The sequence below is a fragment of the Elgaria multicarinata genome, chromosome 8 (genome assembly GCF_023053635.1).
Source record: "Elgaria multicarinata webbii isolate HBS135686 ecotype San Diego chromosome 8, rElgMul1.1.pri, whole genome shotgun sequence".
NCBI lineage: Eukaryota > Metazoa > Chordata > Lepidosauria > Squamata > Anguidae > Elgaria > Elgaria multicarinata.
Genome location: NC_086178.1, coordinates 3,068,249 through 3,079,295, shown reverse-complemented (window position 1 = coordinate 3,079,295; position 11,047 = coordinate 3,068,249).

Sequence of the window (11,047 nt, the reverse complement as noted above, 5' to 3'; positions counted from 1 at the left end):
TCTGTACATTTAAGGGACCAAAAGCACTTCCTAGGTGGAATGTGGCCTTTAGGGAATCCAGCTGGTTTGGTCTTCTGGCCTCTGGGCGTGTTCCAGAATATTTGGAGTGAAAGCCATCACCATATTTTTGACATGGCATAATCTGGAACTGCTCACTACCCATCCATCTGGAGGAGTTCTGCTCCAGCTGACTATTCATCCGCTCCTCCATGGCAGGCTGCAGAGTGCATGCGCGGGCTTCCTAAACAGGTGATTCCTTCCTCACCCCCTCGACCCGGCCAAAAGGCTCAAAAAAATCAGGGGCGGTGGAGGTTGCATCTCTTTCAGTCATGGGGCTGAACTCAGTTTTGGAGAAGCTCTCAGGGCCTGCATTCCAGTGGTGGGCGGAGTCAAAGGCAAAAGGAGGCGGGGCTTACGGACAGTCACTAATCCTCAGGAGAGGACTTTCAACCTTTTTGCATGGGGGAAACATAGGCTGGGAAACCACCAAGGTGACAGCAATTAGGGGAAGGGGCCAATGGATTTGAACTCCAGACAGGCCAGATTTGGACCCTGGGCCTGAGGTTTAACACCCCTGCTCTAGAAGTTGCCAGAGGGCAGGACACAGAATAATGGGCTGTAGTTACAGGAAGCCAGATTCCGGCTGGACATCAGGAAAAACTGACTGTTAGAGCAGTACGATAACGGAACCAGTTCCCTAGGGAGGTTGTGGGCTCTCCCACACTAGAGGCCTTCAAGAGGCAGCTGGACAACCCTCTGTCAGGGATGCTTTAGGGTGGATTCCTGCATTGAGCAGAGGGTTGGACTGGATGGCCTTGTAGGTCCCTTCCAACTCTACTATTCTATGATTCCATGATTCTCTATGATTCTACATGACTAACTCAGCTCCTCCCCCTGCCTCTTCCCCTCTGACCTGCTCCCATCTCTGGCTCTTGACTCTACCCCAGTTCCACCCATTTCTAAATTGAAAGTTGCCCAACTGCTGGGATTTCCTAGTTCCAGGTATTACATGAAAATCCCACATGTAGGACTCAGTTTTTGGAGATATGACAAAGATGTTCCCGTCTTGCTCAACTTTTCCAAGCAATTTGCCACTGGGACATTCAAAGGTTGGCCTTTTCTGGGATATAGAAATAATAGGAAGCGCCACCAGATGTCAGTGCAACCAGGGCAGCAAACTACAGAGAGAGAAATTCAAGAGAGGTGTCAAGTCTTGCATTTAGGAACCAAAAAGAAAAAAGCAAAGGCATTTGATCAAAGACATTTGCCAAGCCAAAGGCAAGGCCTGGCTTAGGACATGTGGAAAGGATCACAAGGTGACCATGAGCCAGGAGTGCAATGCAGCAGGTAAAAATATGAATGCAATCATAAGTTGGGTCAACAGAAGCACAGTGTCCAGATCATGGGAGAGAATAGACTCAGGCCATAGCTAGACCTAAGGTTTATCCCTGGATCATCCAGGGGTCAAACCTGTTCACACAGGGGATCCAGTGCTCAGGCAGGGGCGAACCCTGGATGATCCCAGGATAAACCTTAGGTCTAGCTGTGGCCTAAGGCTGTTTCTATATTTGCCTTTTTGTCCCGGGATTGTCCTGGGATCATCCCTGTACAGCCACACGACACACAGGGGAATTGTTGTAGATCACAAGCTGAATATGAGCCAACAGTGCGATATGGCTGCAAGAAAGGCAAATGCTATTTTGGGCTGCATTAACAGAAGTATAGCTTCCAAATCGCATGAGGTACTGGTTCCTCTCTATTCGGCCCTGGTTTGGCCTCATCTAGAGTATTGTGTCCAGTTCTGGGCTCCACAATTCAAGAAGGACGCAGACAAGCTGGAGCGTGTTCAGAGGAGGGCAACCAGGATGATCAGGGGTCTGGAAACAAAGCCCTATGAAGAGAGACTGAAAGAACTGGGCATGTTTAGCCTGGAGAAGAGAAGATGGAGGGGAGACCGGATAGCACTCTTCAAATACTTGAAAGGTTGCCACACAGAGGAGGGCCAGGATCTCTTCTCTATCCTCCCAGAGTGCAGGACACGGAATAACGGGCTCAAGTTAAAGGAATCCAGAATCCAGCTGGACATCAGGAAAAACTTCCTGACTGTTAGAGCAGTACGAAAATGGAATCAGTTCCCTAGGGAGGTTGTGGGCTCTCCCACACTAGAGGCCTTCAAGAGGCAGCTGGACAACCATCTGTCAGGGATGCTTTAGGGTGGATTCCTGCATTGAGCAGGGGGTTGGACTCGATGGCCTTGTAGGCCCCTTCCAACTCTACTATGATTCTATGATTCTATGAGTTCCTTTCCTCCTACGCCACAGTCCTGATTGGGGTCACCACCGCTCTTGCTGCTATTACTTATAAAGGAAATCCAGGGATACACAAATGTTCATATATTTTATTTCATTGTGAATATCAACAAAATAGAACAGAAAATACAATGTGAAAACAAAAACATTACGTATATAGGATTATCGACATTTTCCATCATGTGTACCATTCATAAAAAAAGGGGGGGGAGTTATACATAGGTTTCAATAAAAGCGGACCAGATATCCGTGCATTTATCCCCTTTCAAGTTGCATCCATATAACACCCGTTCAAAAGTTGATAGTGTTATTAGATCCTCGATCCATTGCATTATGGGTGGTGTGAACTTGTACTTCCAGTGTGATAGTATAGGTCTTTTGGCTGTCATAAGGGCTCTGAAGATCCACCTGCGCTGACCATGCGCTAACTTCCAAGAAGCCGGTAGGTAATTTAGGAGGACATGGACATTGTTCCATATTATAGATTGTTTCAGTACAAAGTTCATCCTTATTATGACCTCCTCCCCAAAACGGGCGACTCCGGGGCATTGCCAAAACATATGAGTTAAAGAAGCATTAGATGTATTACATCTCCAACAATTGTGCAAGTTAGACAAACCCTTATTTAAAAGGCGTTGTGGAGTCCAATAAATCCGAAACATTTTTTTTTTTTTTTACTGACTAAGACGTAACCTGAGAGCCATAGAAGCTTCAGATACAGATGCTAGGGCAACCACCCATTGGTTAGGCAAGATTGTTGTTGTTTATCCGTTCAGTCGCTTCCGACTCTTCGTGACTCCATGGACCAGCCCACGCCAGAGCTTTCTGTCGGCCGTTGCCACCCCTAGCTCCCCCAAGGTCGAGTCCGTCACCTCCAGAATATCATCCCTCCATCTTGCCCTTGGTCGGCCCCTCTTCCTTTTGCCTTCCACTTTCCCTAGCATCAGCCTCTTCTCCAGGGTGTCCTGTCTTCTCATTATGTGGCCAAAGTACTTCAGTTTTGCCTTTAGTATCATTCCCTCAAGTGAGCAGTCTGGCTTTATTTCCTGGAGCATGGACTGGTTTGATCTTCTTGCAGTCCACGGCACTCTCAGGATTTTCCTCCAACACCACAGTTCAAAAGCATCTATCTTCCTTCGCTCAGCTTTCCTTATGGTCCAGCTCTCGCAGCCATAGGTTACTACGGGGAATACCATTGCTTTAACTATGCGGACCTTTGTTGTCAGTGTGGTGTCTCTGCTCTGAACTATTTGATCAAGATTTGTCATTGCTCTCCTCCCAAGAAGTAAACGTCTTCTGATTTCCTGGCTGCAGTCAGCGTCTGCAGTAATCTTTGCGCCCAGAAATACAAAGTCTGTCACTGCCTCCACGTTTTCTCCCTCTATTTGCCAGTTATCAATCAAGCTGGTTGCCATAATCTTGTTTTTTTTTTATTATTATTATTATTATTATTATTATTATTATTATTATTATTTATTTATATAGCACCATCAATGTAACTGCAACCCAGCTTTTGCACTTTCTTCTTGCACTCCAATTCTCTATGCCAATGCAGTCTTAAACTATGGGTATCATATTTACTTACTGCTACTAAATACCTCTCTCTATATATGGGTCGTGGATCAACGTGTCAGTTCAGCGGTTATAATGTCATGGGGTTAATGTCCATAGAGCAGGGGGTAATGGACATCGTTCATCCCATGGGATGAATTCAATTTGGGAGAAATGTTCATAGGCTGCATTCCAGGAGTGGGCAGTACAGAAGGCAAAAGCGAGTGGGAAGAAAGGCGAAATGAATGGGTCCAAAATACCCAAAATACCAGCATTTTCTAGCCTAAAGGTCTTACTGCCAATCACTTAAGCCTTAGGAGAGGCATTTCAACCTTTTCACATGGGGAACAAAACTGTGCAAAACTTTGGAAACTATCAAACAACCAGCAATTAGGGAAATTATCTGGACGGGGATAGCCTAGCTACAGTTATCCATGCTCTGATAGCCTCTCGTTTGGATTACTGCAATGCGTTATACGTGGGGCTGCCTTTGAAAACGGTCTGGAAACTTCAGCTGGTACAAAACAGGGCAGCACGGGTTACTAACAGGAACTGGCCGGCGAGACCACATCATGCCAGTCCTTTTCCAGCTTCCTTGGCTGCCAGTCCAGGTCCGGGCCCGATTCAAAGTGCTGGTATTAACATTAAAAGCCCTAAACGACTTGGGGTCAGGCTATCTGAAAGAACGTCTCCTCACATATGTACCTAAGGTCATCCTCAGGGGTCCCTTTCCGCAAGCCCCTGCCAAAGGAAGTGAGGCAGGTGGCTAACAGGAGGAGCAGGGCCTTCTCTGCTGTGGCACCCCAGCTGTGGAATGAGCTTCCTAAGGAGGTTCGCTTGGCACCTACATTATATGCCTTTAGACGCCAGGTGAAGACCTTTTTATTCTCCCAGCATTTTAACAGTCTATAAATAAATTTTAACTTAGTGTTTTAAATTTGTAATTTTGCATTGCTGCTGTTTTTATCTGGTTGAGCTTTTATATCGCATTTTATATTATGGTTTTATATGGTTGTTTTATACTTTGAATGTTTTTTAATTTTTGTGAACCGCCCAGAGAGCTCCAGCTGTTGAGCGGTATAGAAATATAATTAATTAATAAATAAATAATAAAAAATAAAGGGTCAGGGGAAGCAAAAGGGAACAAGACGAGGCTATCGGGTAGGGTGACCCTATGAAAAGGAGGACAGGGCTCCTGTATCTTTAACAGTTGTATTGAAAAGGGAATTTCAGCAGGTGTAATTTGTATATATGGGGAACCTGGTGAAATTCCCTCTTCATCACAACAGTTAAAGCTGCAGGTGCCCTGCCCTCTTTTAAATCTGGTCACTCTAGTATTGCTGCTGCAGCTTTAACTGTTGTGATGAAGAGGGAATTTCAACAGGTTCCCCATATATACAAGTGACCCCTGCTGAAATTCCCTTTTCTATGCAACTGTTAAAGATACAGGAGCCCGGTCCTCCTTTTCATAGGGTCACCCTACTGAATTGGGACCCCAGGCTGGCCAGATTTGGCCCAGGGCTTGCATCCCCCCTATAGAGGCAATGAGATTCACACAGCGTTGAAGAAGTTAAATTTGATAGCTATTACCTTGAGTTAAGCAACCAGTGTAAACTCTCCAAGCAAACCTTTGCAGGTCTCTAGTTATTCTTTGTAAATGTCACAGATACCTGCTGAATACCTGTTGCAGTTCCATTAGCAGGTAGGAAATGTCATCTCCTTGGTGGCAGCGGTGACGCTGATTAAGGCAGACAAATCACAGGTGAGTAGGAAATGGCCTTCCTCAATCACAGCTGAGCTGGTGCCTCTCTATTATAGCCAATTTCTACTTCAATCTCTTCCACACAGAGCTTGCTTCATTTGCTTCATATGCTTGTTTCCCTGGGGAATGTTTTGAAATTGTCCTATTTTTTTTCAAAAGAAGCAAAAAGAATGATTCCCCTCCCCCCCCCCCGAAATGGTACACTCAGCTGTCAAACCAATGTGTGTGTGTGTGTGTTTGCACTGCTGTTTGGAGGAGGGCAACCAGGATGATCAGGGGTCTGGAAACAAAGCCCTATGAAGAGAGACTGAAAGAACTGGGCATGTTTAGCCTGGAGAAGAGAAGATGGAGGGGAGACATGATAGCACTCTTCAAATACTTGAAAGGTTGTCACCCAGAGGAGGGCCAGGATCTCTTCTCGATCCTCCCAGAGTGCAGGACATGGAATAACGGGCTCAAGTGACAGGAAGCCAGATTCCGGCTGGACATCAGGAAAAACTTCCTGACTGTTAGAGCAGTACGACAATGGAACCAGTGACCTAGGGAGGTTGTGGGCTCTCCCACACTAGAGGCCTTCAAGAAGCAGCTGGACAACCATCCATCAGGGATGCTTTAGGGTGGATTCCTGCATTGAGCAGGGGGTTGGACTCGATGGCCTTCTAAGCAGGAAATGTCACATTTGCTGATCAGTGATGCTTCATGGTTGTTTTTAATCAATGCAGAAAGAACTATTCCTAAAAAGGAATAGTGATCTTTGAAGAAGTTTCTTCCTCACACAAACACAGGTTCCCCCCCCCCTTTTCCTGGAAAGTGTTTGTCTTCCTTTCAGATTTACAGTTGGGTTTGTTGCAGCCATAACAAACAATTATTACCAATGTGCTTGAGCAGGAAAAAAAAAAAGGCTTAGAAATTTGGAAGGTTGTCCTGGATAGCTCTCCGTTGTTGGTTCAAGTTCTTCCAAGCCCTCCCTCGGAGATGCTTGCAACTGGAGAGAGTTAGGACAGAGAGCTGTAATGAAAAACAACCTGTGAAATTAAATCCCGCCTTAGTTTAATGGGGACAAAGTGCTTCCCTGTGCGATTACAAACAAAAGCTCTAGCCCAGAGCCTACAATTGCTCGTCAAAGCCGGGCCAGGGGATGTGAACAGTGGCCGTTCCGGCCTCCCATCTCCTGGAAGAAAGCAATTTGCTCAGAAGGGAACACTCTGTCTCCCGCACAACGGTGAGCTAGAACATCCAGGGTACTCCAGGCCACTCCACCCAGCCACTCCTGATGTGTCATTACGAGAGGAAAGCGCATTTGCGTGTTCTCTTGACAGCGGTTGCTGGGAAGAAGCATCTTGAAGAGCAAGACATCGGCAATTGCAAACGCCGCCTTTTGTGTCCCGTTCCTTTTTTTTATTTTCTAAAGTGTCACTCGGCTATTTGTGGGCAGGGTAGCGGGGGGGGGGGGGACAATATCATTATTTAAGAATGGTGCTCTCTGCAAAGCAATCAGCTAAAATGCCCCAGATCTTTGCCAAAGCAAACACATGCGCACAGAGCCTGGCTGGAATCCAGTGTCCTCGTGCGCTTCAGGCTTATGGAGAGGGCTGGGACAGATGGTGCTCTGCTACAGTTGCCACTGCATTTGACGGGCTTGCTTCTGCTCTCAGGGGCGAGCTAAGAAAGGGTGACGGTTAACCTTTTGGCTCGGTTCAAAGATCATAGAATCATAGAATCATAGAATAGCAGAGTTGGAAGGGGCCTACAAGGCCATCGAGTCCAAGCCCCTGCTCAAGGCAGGAATCCACCCTAAAGCATCCCTGACAGGTGGTTGTCCAGCTGCCTCTTGAAGGCCTCTAGTGTGGGAGAGCCCACAATCTCCCTAGATAACTGGTTCCATCGTTGTACTGCTCTAACAGTCAGGAATTTTTTCCTGATGTCCAGCTGGAATCTGGCTTCCTGTAACTTGAGCCCGTTATTCCGTGTCCTGCACTCTGGGAGGATCGAGAAGAGATCCTGGCCCTCCTCTGTGTGACAACCTTTTAAATATTTGAAGAGTGCTCTCATGTCTCCCCTCAATCTTCTCTTCTCCAGGCTAAACATGCCCAGTTCTTTCAGTCTCTCTTCATAGGGCTTGAACCACATAGATGTGGTTCAAACTTTTAAATCTCATCTTGGTGGTGCCTTCCCTTCTATGCCCCACCCCAAGGAGCCTCCTCAGGTGGCTGGCTCTGAGGCCTTAGCTAGACCAGGCTATATCCTGGGGCGAACCCCAAGATCGTCCCTGTGCATCCACATGACGCACAGGTGATCCCGGGATCAGGGAGGGTTCATCCCGGGATCCGGGAGGGATCATGCAGTCCTACACTTTGGGCCCGCTTTTTCTGCGGTCTCGGGCTGAGCCCGTTTCCGTGGGTTTACCCGGCTCCGCACGATTACTCACACGGAGCCGCGAGCTGCGCACAGAACCCGCACAACGGGGTTAGGGTGGAGGGAGCGGGGAAATGAAATATTTTTTAAAAAAATCACTTACCTTTGCGCACGACCATTCGTGCGCTCCTCTCCCTTTAAAAAATAATTTTTAAAATGCCAGGCATGACGCCTCTCTTCTTGAGGTCATCGTGGCTTACATGTAAACAGAGCGAGATCTTGCGTTAATCCCAACACAAGGTCTCCCCTCCTCTCCCCCGGACTTTCAGGTAGGTCTAGCTAAGGCCTGAGTTCCAACACTGCGCAAGAACAAGTTGGCCTCATCCTGGCTTTCTCAGACTGGTTCCAGATTTGTGGAACAGTGGTCATATGGACCTATAGCAGATTTGATTCTTTCCCTGCTGGTGCCCAAGTGAGAGGAACCACCAAATCCGGTCAGCAGAATAACAAGATTTACAGAATACCAAAAAATTATGCAGCGAGTTGGGGTGGGGGAATGCCTCAAAGGAGCAAAGCTCCTCCCCCCCCCCAATCAGCCTTATAATAACTCAACAGCACAGAATGCTGAGTGAGAAGGAAATGAAACTGACAGCCAGGAGGAAGGAGGCAATACAATGGAGTGGTTGGAAGATTGGAATTGGAACGCTAAGACACATAGATATATATAAAGGATAGAAAGAACCATTGTCTGGATAGTTCACTTCCTGGTTCATATTGACAAGCCATTTTAAATGGCCCTAGAGACAGAAGTGAGAGTTGCCCATAGAAATTATCGGAAGGACCCTAGATTTTCATGTAGCTAATATTGGGCACAAGTATATTCACCCTACCCATCACATAACACCCCCGCCCCCAGCCACACACAAGGTAACAGCAAAGACCAGAGTTCTTGCTCCCCCTTTGTTTTGTTTTATGTGGAACATTTAAAATAATAATAATCCACATTAATGCGGGACTGTGACTCTGAATGGCATAGTGCAATATTCTGTTGCAGGGCCCCATTTATTAGCATTTTGCACTCTATGGTGTACAAAAGACATGTTTTTAGGCCCACAGGTCCTTGCTTACAGACTGTGTGGATGTGCTGAATCAGTGCCTGGCTGCAGCAATGGACTGGATGAAGGCTAATGAACTGAAACTCAATCCGGACAAGACTGTGAGATGCTGCTAGTGGGTGGTTCTGCTGACCGGATGGAGGGTGATCAACCTGTTCTGGATGGGGTTGCACTCTCCCTGAAGGAGCAGGTTCGTAGCTTGGGGGTTCTCCTGGAATCATCTCTGTCACTTGAGGCTCAGGAGCCCTCAGTGGTACAGATTGCCTGCTACCGATTTCGATTGGTGGCCCAGCTATGTCCCTACCTGAACAGGGATAACCTGGCTTCAGTTGTCTGTGCTTTCATAACCTCCAAATTAGATTACTGCAATGCGTTCTACATGGGGCTGCCTTTGAAGATGGTTCAGAAGCTGCAACTTGTGCAAAATGTGGCTGCAAGGCCAATAACAGGGACAAGATAGTCCAGCCATCTTGCACTGGCTACCTATACATTTCCGAGCCCAATTCAAGGTGCTGGTTTTGACCTATAAAGCCTTACACGGCTTGGGACCACAATACCTGACGGAACGCCTCTCCCAACATGAACTTACCCGCACCTACGCTCAACATCTAAGGTGCTCCTCTGGGTGCCTACTCCGAGAGAGGCTCGGAGTGTGACAACGAGGGACAGGGCCTTTTCGGTGGTGGCTCCCAGACTGGAATGATCTCCCTGATGAGGCTCGCCTGGCACCAACCCTGATCTTTTCTGAGCCAGGTTAAAACTATCCTCATTTCTCAGGCATTTGGCAGCATATAATGTGTCTTTTTGATCAAGTCCTAGGCAGGATCTGCACTACTGCTTTAAAACGGTTTATAACAGTAGTGACAACTGTTGAGGACCAGGACATGCTCCCTATACAGTCTTCAAAACATTTTCAAAGTGTTATATCCTGCTTAGTGTAGGTCTGGCCCTAGATTGTTTTAAATTGTTTTAGATACATGTTGTGGTGGTGTCTGCTACCTGATTCATGTCCTTATGTGAATGGTTTTATACTTCCATGATGTATTTTAATGGTTTTTAATTTTTATGAACCACCCAGAGTGCTTCGGCTATGGGGCGGTATAGAAATATAATAAATGCAATGCGATGCGATGATATGGTGAAAATCTTTGCAGAAACTGTGGATAAAGAGAGATTGAGATTGAGGGCCGTGCTAGACCTACCAGATAATCCGGTGGGGAGTAGGAGCGACGGTGCGCTGCAGCTAACACGCGCTGTTGCCCTTTTCTAGACGTAACACGCGACGGGGTAAGGGGAAGCCCTATCGCATCAGCCATTTGTTTTGGATCTTAAAGGGCCATGTGCACAGAAGTGCACCAACAGAAAGGTAAGTCCTTTTTTTTAAAAAAAAGAAAGGGTTCCCCGCTCCCCCTGCCCCTGATTTCCCCCCCACAATGCCTGATGCCCCCCTGCTTGCTCGCTCGCTCATCCTCCCCCCGCTCGCCATGCCTGTCCCCCGTCCCCGTTCTTCTTCCCCTGTCCGCCATGCCTGTCCCCTGTCCCCGCTTGCCATGCCCGTCCCCTGTCCGCCATTATTTATTTATTTATTACATTTTTATACCGCCCAATAGCCGAAGCTCTCTGGGCGGTTCACAAAAATTAAAACCATCATAAAACAACCAACAAGTTAAAAATACAAATACAAAATACAATATAAAAAGCACAACCAGGATAAAACCAAAATTGATATAAGGTTAAAATACAGAGTTAAAACAGTATAATTTAAATTTAAGTTAAAATTAAGTGTTAAAATACTGAGTGAATAAAAAGGTCTTCAGCTGGCGACGAAAGGAATACAGTGTAGGCGCCAGGCGGACCTCTCTGGGGAGCTCATTCCACAGCCGGGGTGCCACAGCGGAGAAAGCCCTCCTCCTAGTAGCCACCTGCCTCACTTCCTTTGGCAGGGGCTCACGGAG